Here is a 22,649-nt window from a genome sequence, read left to right on the forward strand (position 1 = left end):
AAATACATATATACACATGTACATAATTTATACTGTCTGCCCTTAGTCATTTCCGTCGCCACCCCGCCACACATGAAATGAAAGCCCCCTCCCCTCACATGTGCGCGAGGTAGCGCTAGGAAAGACAACAAAGGCCACATTCGTTCACACTCAGTCTCTAGCTGTCATGTATAATGCACTGAAACCACAGCTCCCTTTCCACGTCCAGGCCCCACAGAACTTTCCATAGTTTACCCCAGATGCTTCGTATGCCCTGGTTCAATCCATTGACAGCATGTCGACCCCGGTATACCACATCGTTCCAATTCACCCTCCTGCATGTTCAGGCCCCGATCACTCAAAATCTTTTTCACTCCATCTTTCCACCTCCAATTTGGTCTCCCACTTCTCCTCGTTCCCTCCACCTCTGACACATATATCCTCTTTGTCAATCTTTCCTCACTCTTTCTCTCCATGTAACCAAACCATTTCAAAACACCCTCTTCTGCTCTCTCAACCACACTCTTTTTATTACCACACATCTCTCTTACCCTTTCATTACCTACTCGATCAAATCACCTCACACCACATATTTTCCTCAAACATCTCATTTTCAGCACATCCACCGTCCTCCGCACAACTCTATCTATAGCCCACACCTTGCAACCATATAACATTGTTGGAACCACTATTCCTTCAAACATACCCAGTTTTGCTTTCCAAGATAATTTTCTTGACTTTGACACATTTTTCCACGCTCCCAGAACTTTCGCCCCCTCCCCCACCCTATGATCCACTTCCGCTTCCATGGTTCCATCCACTGCCAAATCCACTCCCAGATATCTAAAACAATTCACTTCCTCAGTTTTTTTACATTCAAACTTACCTCCCAATTGACTTGTCCCTCAACCCAACTGTACCTAATAACCTTGCTCTTATTCACATTTGCTCTCAGCTTTCTTCTTTCACACACTTTACCCAAGTCAATCACCAACTTCTGCAGTTTCTCACCTGAATCAGTCACCAGCACTGTATCATCAGCGAACGACAACTGACTCACTTCCCAAGCTCTCTAATCGACAACAGGCTGGATACTTGCCCCTCTTTCCAAAACTCTTGCATTCAGCCCCCTAAAAACCCCATCCATAAACAAATTAAAACCGTGGAGACATCATGCACCCCTGCCGTAAACCAACATTCACTGAGAACCAATCACACTCCTCTGTTCCTACACGTACACATGCCTTACATCCTCAATAAAAACTTTTCACTGCTTCTAACAACTTACCTCCCACACCATATATTCTTAATACCCTCCACAGAGGATCTCTATCAACTCTATCATATGCCTTCTCCAGACCCATAAATGCTACATACAAATCCATTTGCTTTTCTAAGTATTTCTCACATACATTCTTCAAAGCAAACACCTGATCCACACATCCTCTACCGCTTCTAAAACCACACTGCTCTTCCCCAGTCTGATGCTATATACATACCTTCACCCTCTCAATATGTGGTGTGAGGTGGTTTGATCGAGTAAGTAATGAAAGAGTAAGAGAGATGTGTGGTAATAAAAAGAGTGTGGTTGAGAGAGCAGAAGAGGTCATTTTGAAATGTTTTGGTCACATGGAGAGAATGAGTGAGGAAAGATTGACCAAGAGGATATATGTGTCAGAGGTGGAGGGAATGAGGAGAAGTGGGAGACCAAATTGGAGGTGGAAAGATGGAGTGAAAAAGATTTCGTGTGATGGGGGCCTGAACATGCAGGAGGGTGAAAAGCAGGCAAGGAATAGAGTGAATTGGATTGATGTGGTATACTGGGGTCGACGTGCTGTCAATGGATTGAATCAGGGCATGTGAAGCATCTGGGGTAAACCATGGAAAGTTCTGTGGGGCCTGGATGTGGAAAGGGAGCTGTGGTTTCGGGCATTATTACATGACAGCTAGAGAGTGAGTGTGAATGAATGAGGCCCTTTGTTGTCTTTTCCTAGAGCTACCTCGCACACATGAGGGAGGAGGGGGATGTTATTCCATGTGTGGCGAGGTGGCGATGGGAATAGATAAAGGCAGACAGTATGAATTATGTACATGTGTATATATGTATATGTCTGTGTGTGTATATATATGTGTACATTGAGATGTATAGGTATATATATTTGCGTGTGTGAACGTGTATATATATATACATGTGTATGGGGGTGGGTTGGTCCATTTCTTTCGTCTGTTTCCTTGCGCTACCACGCAAACACGGGAGACAGCGACAAAGCAAAATAAAAAAAAATAAATAAAATATTTTTTTTTTTTTTTTGCTTTGTCGCTGTCTCCCGCATTTGCAAGGTAGCGCAAGGAAACAGACGAAAGAAATGGCCCAACCTACCACCATACGCATGTATATACATACGTCCACACACGCAAATATACATACCTACACATCTTTCCATGGTTTACCCCAGACGCTTCACATGCCCTGATTCAATCCACTGACAGCACGTCAACCCCGGTATACCACATCGATCCAATTCACTCTATTCCTTGCCCTCCTTTCACCCTCCTGCATGTTCAGGCCCCGATCACACAAAATCTTTTTCACTCCATCTTTCCACCTCCAATTTGGTCTCCCACTTCTCCTCGTTCCCTCCACCTCCGACACATATATCCTCTTGGTCAATCTTACCTCGTTAATTCACTCCATGTGCCCAAACCATTTCAAAACACCCTCTTCTGCTCTCTCAACCACGCTCTTTTTATTTCCACACATCTCTCTTACCCTTACGTTACTTACTCGATCAAACCTCCTCACACCACACATTGTCCTCAAACATCTCATTTCCAGCACATCCATCCTCCTGCGCACAACTCTATCCATAGCCCACGCCTCGCAACCATACAACATTGTTGGAACCACTATTCCTTCAAACATACCCATTTTTGCTTTCCGAGATAGTGTTCTCGACTTCCACACATTCTTCAAGGCTCCCAGGATTTTCGCCCCCTCCCCCACCCTATGATCCACTTCCGCTTCCATGGTTCCATCCGCCGCCAGATCCACTCCCAGATATCTAAAACACTTTACTTCCTCCAGTTTTTCTCCATTCTAACTTACCTCCCAGTTGACTTGACCCTCCACCCTACTGTACCTAATAACCTTGCTCTTATTCACATTTACTCTTAACTTTCATCTTTCACACACTTTACCAAACTCAGTCACCAGCTTCTGCAGTTTCTCACATGAATCAGCCACCAGCGCTGTATCATCAGCGAACAACAACTGACTCACTTCCCAAGCTCTCTCATCCACAACAGACTTCATACTTGCCCCTCTTTCCAAAACTCTTGCATTCACCTCCCTAACAACCCCATTCATAAACAAATTAAACAACCATGGAGACATCACACACCCCTGCCGCAAACCTACATTCACTGAGAACCAATCACTTTCCTCTCTTCCTACACGTACACATGCCTTACGTCCTCGATAAAAACTTTTCACTGCTTCTAACAACTTGCCTCCCACACCATATATTCTTAATACCTTCCACAGAGCATCTCTATCCACTCTGTCATATGTCTTCTCCAGGTCCATAAATGCTACATACAAATCCATTTGCTTTTCTAAGTATTTCTCACATACATTCTTCAAAGCAAACACCTGATCCACACATCCTCTACCACTTCTGAAACCACACTGCTCTTCCCCAATCTGATGCTCTGTACATGCCTTCACCCTCTCAATCAATACCCTCCCATATAATTTACCAGGAATACTCAACAAACTTATACCTCTGTAATTTGAGCACTCACTCTTATCCCCTTTGCCTTTGTACAATGGCACTATGCATGCATTCCGCCAATCCTCAGGCACCTCACCATGAGTCATACATACATTAAATAACCTTACCAACCAGTCAATAATACAGTCACCCCCTTTTTTAATAAATTCCACTACAATACCATCCAAACCTGCTGCCTTGCCGGCTTTCATCTTCCGCAAAGCTTTTACTACCTCTTCTCTGTTTACCAAATCCTTTTCCCTAACCCTCACACTTTGCACACCACCTCGACCAAAACACCCTATATCTGCCACTCTATCATCAAACACATTCAATAAACCTTCAAAATACTCACTCCATCTCCTTCTGACATTACCACTACTTGTTATCACCTCCCCATTTGCGCCGTTCACTGAAGTTCCCATTTGCCCCCTTGTCTTACGCACTTTATTTACCTCCTTCCAGAACATCTTTTTATTCTCCCTAAAATTTAACGATACTCTCTCACCCCAACTCTCATTTGCCCTCTTTTTCACCTCTTGCACCTTTCTCTTGACCTCCTGTCTCTTTCTTTTATACATCTCCCACTCAATTGCATTTTTTCTCTGCAAAAATCGTCCAAATGCCTCTCTCTTCTCTTTCACTAATAATCTTACTTCTTCATCCCACCACTCACTACCCTTTCTAATCAACCCACCTCCCACTCTTCTCATGCCACAAGCATCTTTTGCGCAATCCATCACTGATTCCCTAAATACATCCCATTCCTCCCCCACTCCCCTTACTTCTATTGTTTTCACCTTTTTCCATTCTGTACTCAGTCTTTCCTGGTACTTCCTCACACAAGTCTCCTTCCCAAGCTCACTTACTCTCACCACCCTCTTCACCCCAACATTCACTCTTCTTTTCTAAAAACCCATACAAATCTTCACCTTAGCCTCCACAAGATAATGACCAGACATCTCTCCAGTTGCACCTCTCAGCACATTAACATCCAAAAGTCTCTCTTTCGCACGCCTGTCAATTAACACGTAATCCAATAACGCTCTCTGGCCATCTCTCCTACTTACATACGTATACTTATGTATATCTCGCTTTTTAAACCAGGTATTCCCAATCACCAGTCCTTTTTCAGCACATAAATCTACAAGCTCTTCACCATTTCCATTTACAACACTGAACACCCCATGTATACCAATTATTCCCTCAACTGCCACATTACTCACCTTTGCATTCAAATCACCCATCACTATAACCCGTTCTCGTGCATCAAAACCACTAACACACTCATTCAGCTGCTCCCAAAACACTTGCCTCTCATGATCTTTCTTCTCATGCCCAGGTGCATATACACCAATAATCACCCATCTCTCTCCATCAACTTTCAGTTTTACCCATATTGATCGAGAATTTACTTTCTTACATTCTATTACATACTCCCACAACTCCTGTTTCAGGAGTACTGCTACTCCTTCCCTTGCTCTTGTCCTCTCACCAACCCCTGACTTTACTCCCAAGACATTCCCAAACCACTCTTCCCCTTTACCCTTGAGCTTCCCATGCATTCCTCGCATGTCGTAGAAGGCGACTAGAGGGGACGGGAGTGCGGGGGGCCAGAAATCCTCCCATCCTTGTATTTTTTAACTTTCTAACAGAGAGAGCAGATTTTTTTTTTTTCGCTGTCTCCTGCGTTTGCGAGGTAGCGCAAGGAAACAGACGAAAGAAATGGCCCAACCCACCCCCATACACATGTATATACATACGTCCACACACGCAAATAAACATACCTACACAGCTTTCCATGGTTTACCCCAGACGCTTCACATGCCTTAATTCAATCCACTGACAGCACGTCAACCCCGGTATACCACATCGCTCCAATTCACTCTATTCCTTGCCTCCTTTCACCCTCCTGCATGTTCAGGCCCCGATCACACAAAATCTTTTTCACTCCATCTTTCCACCTCCAATTTGGTCTCCCTCTTCTCCTCGTTCCCTCCACCTCCGACACATATATCCTCTTGGTCAATCTTTCCTCACTCATCCTCTCCATGTGCCCAAACCATTTCAAAACACCCTCTTCTGCTCTCTCAACCACGCTCTTTTTATTTCCACACATCTCTCTTAAACTTACGTTACTTACTCGATCAAACCACCTCACACCACACATTGTCCTCAAACATCTCATTTCCAGCACATCCATCCTCCTGCGCACAACTCTATCCATAGCCCACGCCTCGTAACCATACAACATTGTTGGAACCACTATTCCTTCAAACATACCCATTTTTGCTTTCCGAGATAATGTTCTCGACTTCCACACATTCTTCAAGGCTCCCAGAATTTTCGCCCCCTCCCCCACCCTATGATCCACTTCCACTTCCATGGTTCCATCCGCTGCCAGATCCACTCCCAGATATCTAAAACACTTCACTTCCTCCAGTTTTTCTCCATTCAAACTCACCTCCCAATTGACTTGACCCTCAACCCTACTGTACCTAATAACCTTGCTCTTATTCACATTTACTCTTAACTTTCTTCTTCCACACACTTTACCAAACTCAGTCACCAGATTCTGCAGTTTCTCACATGAATCAACCACCAGCGCTGTATCATCAGCGAACAACAACTGACTCACTTCCCAAGCTCTCTCATCCCCAATAGACTTCATACTTGCCCCTCTTTCCAAAACTCTTGCATTCACCTCCCTAACAACCCCATCTATAAGCAAATTAAACAACGATGGAGACATCACACACCCCTGCCGCAAACCTACATTCACTGAGAACCAATCACTTTCCTCTCTTCCTACACGTACACATGCCTTACATCCTCGATAAAAACTTTTCGCTGTTTCTAACAACTTGCCTCCCACACCATATTTTCTTAATACCTTCCACAGAGCATCTCTATCAACTCTATCATATGCCTTCTCCAGATCCATAAATGCTACATACAAATCCATTTGCTTTTCTAAGTATTTCTCACATACATTCTTCAAAGCAAACACCTGATCCACACATCTTCTACCACTTCTGAAACCACACTGCTCTTCCCCAGTCTGATGCTCTGTACATGCCTTCACCCTCTCAATCAATACCCTCCCATATAATTTACCAGGAATACTCAACAAACTTATACCTCTGTAATTTGAGCACTCACTCTTATCCCCTTTGCCTTTGTACAATGGCACTATGCACGCATTCTGCCAATCCTCAGGCACCTCACCATGAGTCATACATACATTAAATAACCTTACCAACCAGTCAACAATACAGTCACCCCCTTTTTTAATAAATTCCACTGCAATACCATCCAAACCTGCTGCCTTGCCGGCTTTCATCTTCCACAAAGCTTTTACTACCTCTTCTCTGTTTACCAAATCATTTTCCCTAACCCTCTCACTTTGCACACCACCTCGACCAAAACACCCTATATCTGCCACTCTATCATCAAACACATTCAACAAACCTTCAAAATACTCACTCCATCTCCTTCTCACATCACCACTACTTGTTATCACCTCCCCATTTTCGCCCTTCACTGAAGTTCCCATTTCCTCCCTTGTCTTACGCACTTTATTTACCTCCTTCCAGAACATCTTTTTATTCTCCCTTAAATTTAATGATACTCTCTCACCCCAACTCTCATTTGCCCTCTTTTTCACCTCTTGCACCTTTCTCTTGACCTCCTGTCTCTTTCTTTTGTACATCTCCCACTCAATTGCATTTTTCCCTGCAAAAATCGTCCAAATGCCTCTCTCTTCTCTTTCACTAATACTCTTACTTCTTCATCCCACCACTCACTACCCTTTCTAATCAACCCACCTCCCACTCTTCTCATGCCACAAGTATCTTTTGCGCAATCCATCACTGATTCCCTAAATACATCCCATTCCTCCCCCACTCCCCTTACTTCCATTGTTCTCACCTTTTTCCATTCTGTACTCAGTCTTTCCTGGTACTTCCTCACACAAGTCTCCTTCCCAAGCTCACTTACTCTCACCACCCTCTTCACCCCAACATTCACTCTTCTTTTCTGAAAACCCATACAAATCTTCACCTTAGCCTCCACAAGATATTGATCAGACATCCCTCCAGTTGCACCTCTCAGCACATTAACATGCAAAAGTCTCTCTTTCGCGCGCCTGTCAATTAACACGTAATCCAATAACGCTCTCTGGCCATCTCTCCTACTTACATAAGTATACTTATGTATATCTCGCTTTTTAAACCAGGTATTCCCAATCATCAGTCCTTTTTCAGCACATAAATCTACAAGCTCTTCACCATTTCCATTTACAACACTGAACACCCCATGTATACCAATTATTCCCTCAACTGCCACATTACTCACCTTTGCATTCATATCACCCATCACTATAACCCGGTCTCGTGCATCAAAACCACTAACACACTGATTCAGCTGCTCCCAAAACACTTGTCTCTCATGATCTTTCTTCTCATGCCCAGGTGCATATGCACCAATAATCACCCATCTCTCTCCATCAACTTTCAGTTTTACCCATATTAATCGAGAATTTACTTTCCTACATTCTATCACATACTCCCACAACTCCTGTTTCAGGAGTACTGCTACTCCTTCCCTTGCTCTTGTCCTCTCACTAACCCCTGACTTTACTCCCAAGACATTCCCAAACCACTCTTCCCCTTTACCCTTGAGCTTCGTTTCACTCAGAGCCAAAACATGCAGGTTCCTTTCCTCAAACATACTACCTATCTCTCCTTTTTTCACATCTTGGTTACATCCACACACATTTAGGCACCCCAATCTGAGCCTTCGAGAAGGATGAGCACTCCCCTGCGTGACTCCTTCTTCTGTTTCCCATTTTAGAAAGTTAAAAAAAAATACAAGGAGGGGAGGATTTCTGGCCCCCCCGCTCCCGTCCCCTCTAGTCGCTTTCTATGACACGCGAGGAATGCGTGGGAAGTATTCTTTCACCCCTATCCTCAGGGATAATATATATATATATATATATATATATATATATATATATATATATATATATATATATATATATATATATATGTATATATATATATATATATATATATATATATATATATATATATATATATATATATATATATATGTACACATACACACACATACACATACATACGCACATATACACACACACACACATACATATATATTATTTTTTTTTTTTATTATACTTTGTTGCTGTCTCCCGCGTTTGCGAGGTAGCGCAAGGAAACAGACGAAAGAAATGCCCCCCCCCCCATACACATGTATATACATACGTCCACACGCAAATATACATACCTACACAGCTTTCCATGGTTTACCCCAGACGCTTCACATGCCTTGATTCAATCCACTGACAGCACGTCAACCCCGGTATACCACATCGCTCCAAATCACTCTATTCCTTGCCCTCCTTTCACCCTCCTGCATGTTCAGGCCCCGATCACACAAAATCTTTTTCACTCCATCTTTCCACCTCCAATTTGGTCTCCCTCTTCTCCTCGTTCCCTCCACCTCCGACACATATATCCTCTTGGTCAATCTTTCCTCACTCATTCTCTCCATGTGCCCAAACCACTTCAAAACACCCTCTTCTGCTCTCTCAACCACGCTCTTTTTATTTCCACACATCTCTCTTACCCTTATGTTACTCACTCGATCAAACCACCTCACACCACATATTGTCCTCAAACATCTCATTTCCAGCCCATCCATCCTCCTGCACACAACTCTATCCATAGCCCACGCCTCGCAACCATAGAACATTGTTGGAACCTCTATTCCTTCAAACATACCCATTTTTGCTTTCCGAGATAATGTTCTTGACTTCCACACATTCTTCAAGGCCCCCAGAATTTTCGCCCCCTCCCCCACCCTATGATCCACTTCCGCTTCCATGGTTCCATCCGCTGCCAGATCCACTCCCAGATATCTAAAACACTTCACTTCCTCCAGTTTTTCTCCATTCAAACTCACCTCCCAATTGACTTGACCCTCAACCCTACTGTACCTAATAACCATGCTCTTATTCACATTTACTCTTAACTTTCTTCTTCCACACACTTTACCAAACTCAGTCACCAGCTTCTGCAGTTTCTCACATGAATCAGCCACCAACGCTGTATCATCAGCGAACAGCAACTGACTCACTTCCCAAGCTCTCTCATCCCCAACAGACTTCATACTTGCCCCTCTTTCCAAAACTCTTGCATTTACCTCCCTAACAACCCCATCCATAAACAAATTAAACAACCATGGAGACATCACACACCCCTGCCGCAAACCTACATTCACTGAGAACCAATCACTTTCCTCTCTTCCTACACGTACACATGCCTTACATCCTCGATAAAAACTTTTCACTGCTTCTAACAACTTGCCTCCCACACCATATATTCTTAATACCTTCCACAGAGCATCTCTATCAACTCTATCATATGCCTTCTCCAGATCCATAAATGCTACATACAAATCCATTTGCTTTTCTAAGTATTTCTCACATACATTCTTCAAAGCAAACACCTGATGCACACATCCTCTACCACTTCTGAAACCACACTGCTCTTCCCCAATCTGATGCTCTGTACATGCCTTCACCCTCTCAATCAATACCCTCCCATATAATTTACCAGGAATACTCAACAAACTTGTACCTCTGTAATTTGAGCACTCACTCTTATCCCCTTTGCCTTTGTACAATGGCACTATGCACGCATTCCGCCAATCCTCAGGCACCTCACCATGAGTCATACATACATTAAATAACCTAACCAACCAGTCAACAATACAGTCACCCCCTTTTTTTATAAATATATATACATATGAAAAATGTAAGAAACAATTTAGAAAACTGAAACTTCTAGCTTGAAATGAAATGAAAAAATTAATGTCACATAATGGTTCAATCTCTGGCTATGGAAAAAGGAAATGTATAATTTATTTGCACAAACGTCAATAGTAGTTCTCATCAATTTAACCACTGTATCAATAAGCTTCAATGTCTAACCTACATTTTTTCCAATTTCACTATTTTCTTGTTAAAGCACCATGTATGAAAACTATCACTCCAGTAACACAACTATAAACATTTACTTATATATATACTTATATATACTTATATATACTTATATATATACTTATATATACTTATATATATACTTATATATACTTATATATATACTTATATATATATATATATATATATATATATATATATATATATATTTTTTTTTTTTTTTTTATACTTTGTCGCTGTCTCCCGCGTTTGCGAGGTAGCGCAAGGAAACAGACGAAAGAAATGGCCCCCCCCTCCCATACACATGTACATACATACGTCCACACACGCAAATATACATACCTACACAGCTTTCCATGGTTTACCCCAGACGCTTCACATGCCTTGATTCAATCCACTGACAGCACGTCAACCCCTGTATACCACATCGCTCCAATTCACTCTATTCCTTGCCCTCCTTTCACCCTCCTGCATGTTCAGGCCCCGATCACACAAAATCTTTTTCACTCCATCTTTCCACCTCCAATTTGGTCTCCCTCTTCTCCTCGTTCCCTCCACCTCCGACACATATATCCTCTTGGTCAATCTTTCCTCACTCATTCTCTCCATGTGCCCAAACCATTTCAAAACACCCTCTTCTGCTCTCTCAACCACGCTCTTTTTATTTCCACACATCTCTCTTACCCTTACGTTACTTACTCGATCAAACCACCTCACACCACACATTGTCCTCAAACATCTCATTTGCAGCACATCCATCCTCCTGCGCACAACTCTATCCATAGCCCACGCCTCGCAACCATACAACATTGTTGGAACCACTATTCCTTCAAACATACCCATTTTTGCTTTCCGAGATAATGTTCTCGACTTCCACACATTTTTCAAGGCTCCCAAAATTTTCACCCCCTCCCCCACCCTATGATCCACTTCCGCTTCCATGGTTCCATCCGCTGCCAGATCCACTCCCAGATATCTAAAACACTTCACTTCCTCCAGTTTTGCTCCATTCAAACTTACCTCCCAATTGACTTGACCCTCAACCCTACTGTACCTAATAACCTTGCTCTTATTCACATTTACTCTTAACTTTCTTCTTTCACACACTTTACCAAACTCAGTCACCAGCTTCTGCAGTTTCTCACATGAATCAGCCACCAGCGCTGTATCATCAGCGAACAACAACTGACTCACTTCCCAAGCTCTCTCATCCCCAACAGACTTCATACTTGCCCCTCTTTCCAGGACTCTTGCATTTACCTCCCTAACAACCTCATCCATAAACAAATTAAACAACCATGGAGACATCACACACCCCTGCCGCAAACCTACATTCACTGAGAACCAATCACTTTCCTCTCTTCCTACACGTACACATGCCTTACATCCTCGATAAAAACTTTTCACTGCTTCTAACAACTTGCCTCCCACACCATATATTCTTAATACCTTCCACAGAGCATCTCTATCAACTCTATCATATGCCTTCTCCAGATCAATAAATGCTACATACAAATCCATTTGCTTTTCTAAGTATTTCTCACATACATTCTTCAAAGCAAACACCTGATCCACACATCCTCTACCACTTCTGAAACCGCACTGCTCTTCCCCAATCTGATGCTCTGTACTTGCCTTCACCCTCTCAATCAATACCCTCCCATATAATTTACCAGGAATACTCAACAAACTTATACCTCTGTAATTTGAGCACTCACTCTTATCCCCTTTGCCTTTGTACAATGGCACTATGCACGCATTCCGCCAATCCTCAGGCACCTCACCATGAGTCATACATACATTAAATAACCTTACCAACCAGTCAACAATACAGTCACCCCCTTTTTTAATAAATTCCACTGCAATACCATCCAAACCTGCTGCCTTGCTGGCTTTCATCTTCCGCAAAGCTTTTACTACCTCTTCTCTGTTTACCAAATCATTTTCCCTAACCCTCTCACTTTGCACACCACCTCGACCAAAACACCCTATATCTGCCACTCTATCATCAAACACATCAAACATATATATATATATATATATATATATATATATATTGATGATTGGGAATACCTGGTTTAAAATGCGAGATATACATAAGTATACTTATGTAAGTAGGAGAGATGGCCAGAGAGCGTTATTGGATTACGTGTTAATTGACAGGCGTGCGAAAGAGAGACTTTTGGATGTTAATGTGCTGAGAGGTGCAACTGGAGGGATGTCTGATCATTGTCTTGTGGAGGCTAAGGTGAAGATTTGTATGGGTTTTCAGAAAAGAAGAGTGAATGTTGGGGTGAAGAGGGTGGTGAGAGTAAGTGAGCTTGGGAAGGAGACCTGTGTGAGGAAGTACCAGGAGAGACTGAGTACAGAATGGAAAAAGGTGAGAACAATGGAAGTAAGGGGAGTGGGGGAGGAATGGGATGTATTCAGGGAATCAGTGATGGATTGCGCAAAAGATGCTTGTGGCACGAGAAGAGTGGGAGGTGGGTTGATTAGAAAGGGTAGTGAGTGGTGGGATGAAGAAGTAAGAGTATTAGTGAAAGAGAAGAGAGAGGCATTTGGACGATTTTTGCAGGGGAAAAATGCAATTGAGTGGGTGATGTATAAAAGAAAGAGACAGGAGGTCAAGAGAAAGGTGCAAGAGGTGAAAAAAAGGGCAAATGAGAGTTGGGGTGAGAGAGTATCATTAAATTTTAGGGAGAATAAAAAGATGTTCTGGAAGGAGGTATATAAAGTGCGTAAGACAAGGGAGCAAATGGGAACTTCAGTGAAGGGCGCAAATGGGGAGGTGATAACAAGTAGTGGTGATGTGAGAAGGAGATGGAGTGAGTATTTTGAAGGTTTGTTGAATGTGTTTGATGATAGAGTGGCAGATATAGGGTGTTTTGGTCGAGGTGGTGTGCAAAGTGAGAGGGTTAGGGAAAATGATTTGGTAAACAGAGAAGAGGAAGTGAAAGCTTTGCGGAAGATGAAAGCCGGCAAGGCAGCAGGTTTGGATGGTATTGCAGTGGAATTTATTAAAAAAGGGGGTGACTGTATTGTTGACTGGTTGGTAAGGTTATTTAATGTATGTATGACTCATGGTGAGGTGCCTGAGGATTGGCGGAATGCGTGCATAGTGCCATTGTACAAAGGCAAAGGGGATAAGAGTGAGTGCTCAAATTACAGAGGTATAAGTTTGTTGAGTATTCCTGGTAAATTATATGGGAGGGTATTGATTGAGAGGGTGAAGGCATGTACAGAGCATCAGATTGGGGAAGAGCAGTGTGTTTTCAGAAGTGGTAGAGGATGTGTGGATCAGGTGTTTGCTTTGAAGAATGTATGAGAAATACTTAGAAAAGCAAATGGATTTGTATGTAGCATTTATGGATCTGGAGAAGGTATATGATAGAGTTGATAGAGATGCTCTGTGGAAGGTATTAAGAATATATGGTGTGGGAGGAAAGCTGTTAGAAGCAGTGAAAAGTTTTTATCGAGGATGTAAGGCATGTGTACGTGTAGGAAGAGAGGAAAGTGATTGGTTCTCAGTGAATGTAGGTTTGCTGCCGGCAGGGGTGTGTGATGTCTCCATGGTTGTTTAATTTGTTTCTGGATGGGGTTGTTAGGGAGGTAAATGCAAGAGTTTTGGAAAGAGGGGCAAGTATGAAGTCTGTTGGGGATGAGAGAGCTTGGGAAGTGAGTCAGTTGTTGTTCGCTGATGATACAGCGCTGGTGGCTGATTCATGTGAGAAACTGCAGAAGCTGGTGTCTGAGTTTGGTAAAGTGTGTGAAAGAAGAAAGTTAAGAGTAAATGTGAATAAGAGCAAGGTTATTAGGTACAATAGGGTTGAGGGTCAAGTCAATTGGGAGGTAAGTTTGAATGGAGAAAAACTGGAGGAAGTAAAGTGTTTTAGATATCTGGGAGTGGATCTGGCAGCGGATGGAACCATGGAAGCGGAAGTGAATCATAGGGTGGGGGAGGGAGCGAAAATCCTGGGAGCCTTGAAGAATGTTTGGAAGTCGAGAACATTATCTCATAAAGCAAAAATGTGTATGTTTGAAGGAATAGTGGTTCCAACAATGTTGTATGGTTGCAAGGCGTGGGCTATGGATAGAGTTGTGCGCAGGAGGGTGGATGTGCTGGAAATGAGATGTTTGAGGACAATATGTGGTGTGAGGTGGTTTGATTGAGTAAGTAATGTAAGGGTAAGAGATGTGTGGAAATGAAAAGAGCGTGGTTGAGAGAGCAGAAGAGGGTGTTTTGAAATTGTTTGGGAACATGGAGAGAATGAGTGAGGAAAGATTGACTAAGAGGATATATGTGTCGGAGGTGGAGGGAACGAGGAGAAGTGGGAGACCAAATTGGAGGTGGAAAGATGGAGTGAAAAAGATTTTAAGTGATCGGGGCCTGAACATGCAAGAGGGTGAAAGGCGGGCAAGGAATAGAGTGAATTGGATTGATGTGGTATACCAGGGTTGACCTGCTGTCAATGGATTGAATCAGGGCATGTGAAGCGTCTGGGGTAGACCATGGAAAGTTCTGTGGGGCCTGGATGTGGAAATGGAGCTGCGGTTTCGGGCATTATTACATGACAGCTAGAGACTGAGTGTGAACGAATGGGGCCTTTGTTGTCTTTTCTAGCACTACCTTGCACACATGAGGGGGGAGGGGGATGTTATTCCATGTGTGGCGAGGTGGCGATGGTAATGAATAAAGGCAGACAGTATGAATTATGTACATGTGTATGTATGTATATGTCTGTGTGTGTATATATATGTGTACATTGAGATGTATAGGTATGTATATTTGCGTGTGTGGACGTGTATGTATGTACATGTGTATGTGGGTGGGTTGGGCCATTTCTTTCGTCTGTTTCCTTGCGCTACCTCACAAATGCGGGAGACCGACAAAGCAAAATAAATAAATAAATATATTATATTTATTTATCATTATACTTAATCGCTGTTTCCTGTGTTAGCGAGGTAGCGCAAGGAAACAGAGAAGGAATGGCCCAACCCACCCTCATACACATGTATATACATGAATGCCCACACACGAACATATACATTCATGTACAATTCAATGTATACATACACAGACATATACAAATATACACATGTACATATTCATACTTGCTACCTTCATCCACTCCTGTTGCCACCCTGCCACACGTGAAATAGCACCCCCCCTCCAGCGAGGCAGCACCAGGAAAAGACAGAAAAAAAAAGAAAAAAAGCCACATTCATTCACACTCAGTCTATAGCTGTCATGTAAAATGCACCGAATCCACAGCTCCCTATCGACATCCAGGCCCCACAGACCTTTCCATGGTTTACTCCAGATGCTTCACACACCCTGGTTTAGTCTACTGACAGCACGTCAACCGCGGTATACCACATCGTTCCAAATCACTATATTCCTTGCACGCCTTTCACCTTCCTGTATGTTCAGGCCCCAATCACTCAAAGTCTTTTTCATTCCATCCTTCCACTCCAATTTGATCTCCTGCTTCTTCTTCCCTCAACCTCTGACACATATATCCTCCTTGTCAATCTTTCCTCACTCATTCTCTCCATGTGCCCAAACCATTTCAATACACCCTCTTCTGCTCTCTCAACCACACTCTTTTCATTACCACACATCTCTCTTACCCTTTCATTACTTAATCAAACCACCTAACACCACTTATTTTCCTTAGACACTTAATTTCCAACACATCCACCCTCCTCTGCACAACCCTCTCAATAGCCCATGCCTCACAACCATATAACATTGTTGGAACTGCTATTCCTTCACACATACCTAATTTTGCTCTCCAAGATAACATTCTCACCTTCCATACATTCTTCAATGCTCCCAGAACCTTCACACCCTCCCCCACCTTGTGACCCTTTTCCGCTTCCATGGTGCCATCCGCTGCTAAGTCTTTTCCCAGATATCTAAAACACTTCACTTCTTCCAGTTTTTCCCCATTCAAACTTACCTCCCTATTAAATTTTCCCTTCTTATTTATTAATTATTTATTATAATTGATCATAGTTTCCTGTATCAGTGAAGTAGAGCCTGGAAACAGACAAAGAATGGCCCATCCACTCATATACACATATATACATACATAAACACCCATGTTCATACATTTACATATACATGTGTACTTACATGTGAGGCACGGGCTATAGATAGGGTTGTGCACAGGAGGGTGGATGTGTTGGAAATGAGATGTTTGAGGACAATATGTGGTGTGAGGTGGAATGATCAAGTAAGTAATGAAAGGGTAAGAGAGATGTGTGGTAATAAAAAGAGTGTGGTTGAGAGAGCAGAAGAGGGTGTATTGAAATGGTTGGTCACATGGAGGGAATGAGTGAGGATAGATTGACAAAGAGGATATATGTTTTAGAGGTGGAGGGAACAAGGAGAAGTGGGAGACCAAATTGGAGGTGGAAAGATGGAGTAAAAAAGATTTTGAGTGATTGGGGCCTGAACATACAGGAGTGTGAAAGGCATGCAAGGAATAGAGTGAATTGGAACGATGTGGTATACTTGGGTTGATGTGCTGTCAGTGGATTGAACCAGGGCATGTGAAGCATCTGGGGTATACAATGGAAAGTTGTGTGGGGCCTAGATGTGGAAAGGGAGCTGTGGTTTCAGTGCATTACACATGACAGCTAGAGACAGCTACTTCACACATGTGGGGGAGGGGGTGGCAACAGGAATGGATGAATGCAGCAAGTATGAATATGTACATGTGTATATATGTACATGTCTGTGTATTCCTATGAGTCCACGGGGAAAATGAAACACGAAAAGTTCCCAAGTGCACTTTCGTGTAATAATCACATCACTAGGGGAGACACAAGAGAGCAATATAACAGTCATTTGATATACATCGAAGAGACGAAGCTAGGACGCCATTTGGTAAACATGTGATTGTCCAAAATGTTTTGGACAATCACATGTTTAGCAAATGGCGTCCTAGCTTCGTCTCTTCGATGTATATCAACTGACTGTTATATTTCTCTCTCTTATGTCTCCCCTGATGATGTGATTATTACACGAACGTGCACTTGGGAACTTTTTGTGTTTCATTTTCCCCGTGGACTCATAGGAATATCTTGATCATGCACAAAATTGTGATCCTTTCCAACATGTCTGTGTATGTATTTGTATGTATACATTGATATGTATAGGTATGCATATGTGTGTGTGTGGGCATGTATGTATATACGTGTATGTGGGTGGGTTGGGCCATTTCTTCCTCTGTTTCCTTGCGCTACCTTGCTAATGTGGGAGACAGCGACAAAGTATAATAATATACACATACACAGACATGTACATACATACACATGTACATATTCATACTTGCTTGCCTTCATCCATTCATGGCACTACCCTACCCCACAAGAAACAGCATCACTATCCCCTGCTTCAGCAAGGTAATGCCAGGGAAACAGACAATAAAGGCCACATTTGATCACACTCAGTCTCAAGCTGTCTCATGTAATGCATCGAAACCACAGTCCCCGAGCCACATCCTGGCTCCACAGACCTTTCCATGGTTTACCCCAAACATTTCACATGCCCTGGTTCAGCCTATTGACAGCATGTCGGCCCTGGTATACCTCATCATTTCAATTCACTGTATCCCTTGCACACCTCTCACCCTCCTGTATGTTCAGGCCCCAATTGCTCTAAATCTTTTTCACTCCTTCCTTCCACTTTCAATTTGGTCTCCTACTTCTCTTTGTTCCCTCCACACCTGACACATATATCCTCTTTGTCAATCTTTCCTCACTCATTTTCTACATATGTCTAAACCATTTCAACACACCCTTTTCTGCTCTCTCATCCAACCTCTTTATATTTCCACATATCTCTCCCTTTCATTACCTACTGGATCAAACCACCTCACACCACATATTCTCCTCAAACATTTCATTTCCACCATGTCCACCCTCCTCCATACAACCCTATCTATAGCCCATGCCGTGCAGCCACATAATATTGTTGGAACTACTATTCCTTCAAAGATACCCATTTTTGCTCTCCGAGATAACTTTCTTTCCACACATTCTTCATCACTCCCAGAACCTTCGTGCCCTCCCCCACCCTGTGGCTCACTTCTGCTTCTATGATTCTATTTGCTACTAAGTCCACTCCCAGATATATAAAATGCTTCACTTCCTCCAGTTTTTCTCCATTCAAACTTACATCCCAGTTAACTTGTTCCTCAACCCTACTGAACCTAATAACCTTGCTCTTATTCACATTTACTCTCAACTTTCTCCTTTCAGACACTTTTCCAAAATCAGTCTCCAATTTCTGTAGTTTCCCACTTGAATCAGCCACCAGTGTCGTAACATCATCAAACAGCAACTGACTCATTTCCCAGGACCTCTCATCCTCGACAGACTGCAAACTCACCCCTCTCTCCCCTTCTTGTATTTCAGTTTCTAAAAGTGGAAATAGAAGGAGTCAGGCATGGAGTGCTCATTCTCCTCGAAGGCTCAAATTGGGGTGTCTGAGTGTGTGTGGATGTAACCAAGATGAAAGAAAGGAGAGATAGGTAGTATGTTTGAAGAAAGAAGCCTGGATGTTCTGGCTCTGAGCGAAATGAAGCTCAAGGGTAAAGGGGAAAAATGGTTTGGAAAAGTCTTGGGGAGTAAAGTCAAGGGTTGGTCAGAGGATAAGAGCCAAGGAAGGAGCAGCACTACTGCTGAAGGAGGAGTTGTGGGAGTGTGTGATAGAATGCAAGAAAGTAAATTTTAGATTGATATGGGCGATTTTTGGTGCTTATGCACCTGGCTATGAGAAGAAAGATCATGAGAGGCAAGTGTTTTGGGAGCAACTGAGTGAGTGTGCACTAGACCAGGTATTAGTGATGGGGGATTTAAATGTGAAGGCAAGTAATGTGGCAGTTGAGGGTATAATTGATGTGCATTGGGTATTCAGTGCTGTGAATGGAGATGATGAAGAACTGTGGATTTGTGAGCAGAAAAAGGACTACTGATTGGGAATACCTGGTTTAAAAAGAGAGATATACATAAGTATACATATGTGAGTAGGAGAGATGGTGAAATAGGTGTGTAAAAGAGAGAATTTTGTATGTTAATGTGTGATCACCTCCTTTCTTAATAAATTCAACTGCAATACCATCCAGACCTGCTACCTTGCCAGATTTCACCTTATGCAAGGCTATCACCACCTCTTTTCTCTTAACTGAAATGTTCTCCCTGACCTTCTCACTTCACACACCACCTCAAACCAAAAAATCCTACATCTGCCACTCTATCATCAACCACATTTAACAAACCTTCAAAATACTCACTCCATCTCCCTCTTACTTCATCACTACCCGTTATCACTTCCCCCCTTGCCCCCTTCACCAATGTTCCCATTTGTTCTCTTCTCTTAAGCACATTATTTACCTTCTTCCAAAACATCTTTTTATTCGTATTAAAGTTTAATGATACTCTCTCACCCAAACTCTCATTTGCCCTCTTTTTCAACTCCCACGCCTTCCTCTTGACCTCTTGCTGCTTTCTTTCATACATCTTCCAGTCATTTGCACTCCTTCCTTGTAAGTATTTTCCAAATGCCTCTCTTATCTCTTTCACAAGCAACTTCACTTCTTCATCCCACCACTCGCTATCCTTTCTATTTTGCCCACCTCTCTCATGCCACATACATCTTTTGCAAATGCCATCACTGCTTCCCTAAATACATCCCATTCCTCATTCACTGATGTGATGAGTGGATTTTCTTTAATGTGTGACAGAATTGGTTGCTGTGGGTCTTTTGACTCATTGTGCTGAGGATGGAGTGCCAGTTTTCAGTTTGTCTTTCGGTGATTAGGTTAATGATAGTATTATTTAAAGTGAGCATTTCTTTTCTTTCTGTTGATGATGAATTGTTATGTCTGAGCTGTTTTCTTTGCTTTATTAGGTGTGTAACTTGGGAAAAATTTTGGTTTAATTTCTGTGCCCTTGTGGTAAGTGCTTTTTGCTGGCTTGGTTGGAGATGTTGATGAAGTGTGAGTTAGTATGATTTAGGGATGAGAAATCATATAGTTTGAAGTTTTGGGGTTTTGTTTTTAATTTTCTTTGTGAAGACTAACCAGTCTGCTTTCCTGTAGTTTACATCAGATTTTTTTGGTAATTGTGTTGATTGGTTGTGCGAGATGGAGTGTTATCAGGATGAGCAAGTAGTCAGAGGATAATCTGTGTAGCTTGCTCCAGTTGGTCCATATGTGTAGGGCTGGTGAGCAGAATGTAATGTTTAATCAGGTTGGCTGCTGTTGATGGTTGGTTGGAAGTCTGAGTAGTTTGTTGTAGAAATTGGGGAAACTAAGTAGTTGGTTTATGAGTACTTCACCTCAGGGATCGTGGTTGTGTGTGTAGAGCCAAGTGGAATCATGGGGGGAGAGAGAGAGAGAGAGAGAGAGAGAGAGAGAGAGAGAGAGAGAGAGAGAGAGAGAGAGAGAGAGAGAGAGAGAGAGAGAGAGAGTTGTAGTTGGAAATGTGAAATTTCATTTTTATGGATTGTATGTCTCGCATGTCATTGTCCATGAGCTATTTTGTGGTGTTGCTAGGTGTTGGAAAAAGGCATGGTTTGATGGATGAGTGTTATAAGCCCTCCTCCTTGTTCTTGTTTTCTGTCATTTCATACAGCTATATAGATGTATAAAGGTGGGAGGGTAGATCTGAATGTGAGTTTGAAGGTTATATGGATGTTGTGTTCTCCTGAGTTTGGTATTTCTGCATGTTTGTTGTTGATGCCTGTGGCAGTAACTTGCATGATGTTTAGCTTGTTGTTTGGGTTCTCTGAAATAAAATGGTTTGTCTTTGAAAATTGAGGGAGTGCATTCTCTGATGTTTTTTGAGAGTTTGTCCTGGAGATGAGAGGTTTTGTGAGTTGCTGTCTGAGTAGTTCCTGCATTCTAATGTTTGAAGTAGTCTCTATTGGATGATAATGATATGCAGTGGAGTTTGATACCATCCACTGAGTGTAGATGGAGCATCTGATGGAGTAGTGATTTTTGGTAAAAGGTATTTGGAACTGTGGGCAGATGTATACTAATGGTCCAGGGTCAGAGTCACTGTCACTGGCATGCATAAGTAGTTGGGAGATGATGACCTGGCCATCTTCTTCCAGTAGTGTAAAAAATGTATGCAAATGTGTAAGATGTCTGTTATTGACCCCAAGGTCTGGCATGAAGGCTGGAGACAAATCAAGGCACTGCTATGTGCTGGTGCAAGGTTAGGTTCGCCCCCCTTAGGGAAGGAAGCTCCTGGAGGGCATGGCTCTTGTAGGTGATGACCCTTGTCCTGTAGAAGCTGGAAACTGCTGCAGATGGAACCCCTCTGGTAATATTTGTGCCTGTTTTGCCATCAGGTGCAGGCAGGTTTCACCAGCACCAGAAATACTGTTTATATATATTAACGCATATCCATTTTCTAGGTGTCATGTAATGCACAGACACCACAGCTCCCTATCCACAACCAGGCCTCACAGACCTTACCATAATTTTCACCAACTGCTTCAGATGCCCTTATTCAGCCCATTGACAGCATCCCACCTCCTGTATACCATATCTCTTCAATTTCCCTTGTGTATGTTTAGGTCCTAACTCTCAAAATCTTTTTCATTCCCTCCTGTCTGTTTGGTCTCTCCCCTTTACCTTAAAGCCACCACTTATTCTCTCCTCGCTCATTTTCTCTATATATCCACACCATTTCAGCACACCCTCTTCTGCTCTCTCAACCATACTCTTCTTATTACCACACTTCTCTCTCATCCTTTTATTACTTACTAAATCAACTCTCCTCACACCACATATTGTCCTTATACATTTTGTTTCCAACACTTCCACCCACTTCTGCACACTTTCACCTAT

At 42.6% G+C, this 22,649-nt stretch overlaps 1 protein-coding gene across 3 annotated transcripts in view; it reads left to right on the forward strand.

The window, feature by feature from the left end:
• LOC139761751 (methylglutaconyl-CoA hydratase, mitochondrial-like) overlaps positions 1-22,649 on the forward strand; it is a 115,827-nt gene that overhangs the window by 61,494 nt on the left and 31,684 nt on the right. The window lies entirely within an intron of this gene.

Source organism: Panulirus ornatus, chromosome 41 (assembly GCF_036320965.1).
Source record: "Panulirus ornatus isolate Po-2019 chromosome 41, ASM3632096v1, whole genome shotgun sequence".
Classification (NCBI taxonomy): Eukaryota; Metazoa; Arthropoda; class Malacostraca; order Decapoda; family Palinuridae; genus Panulirus; species Panulirus ornatus.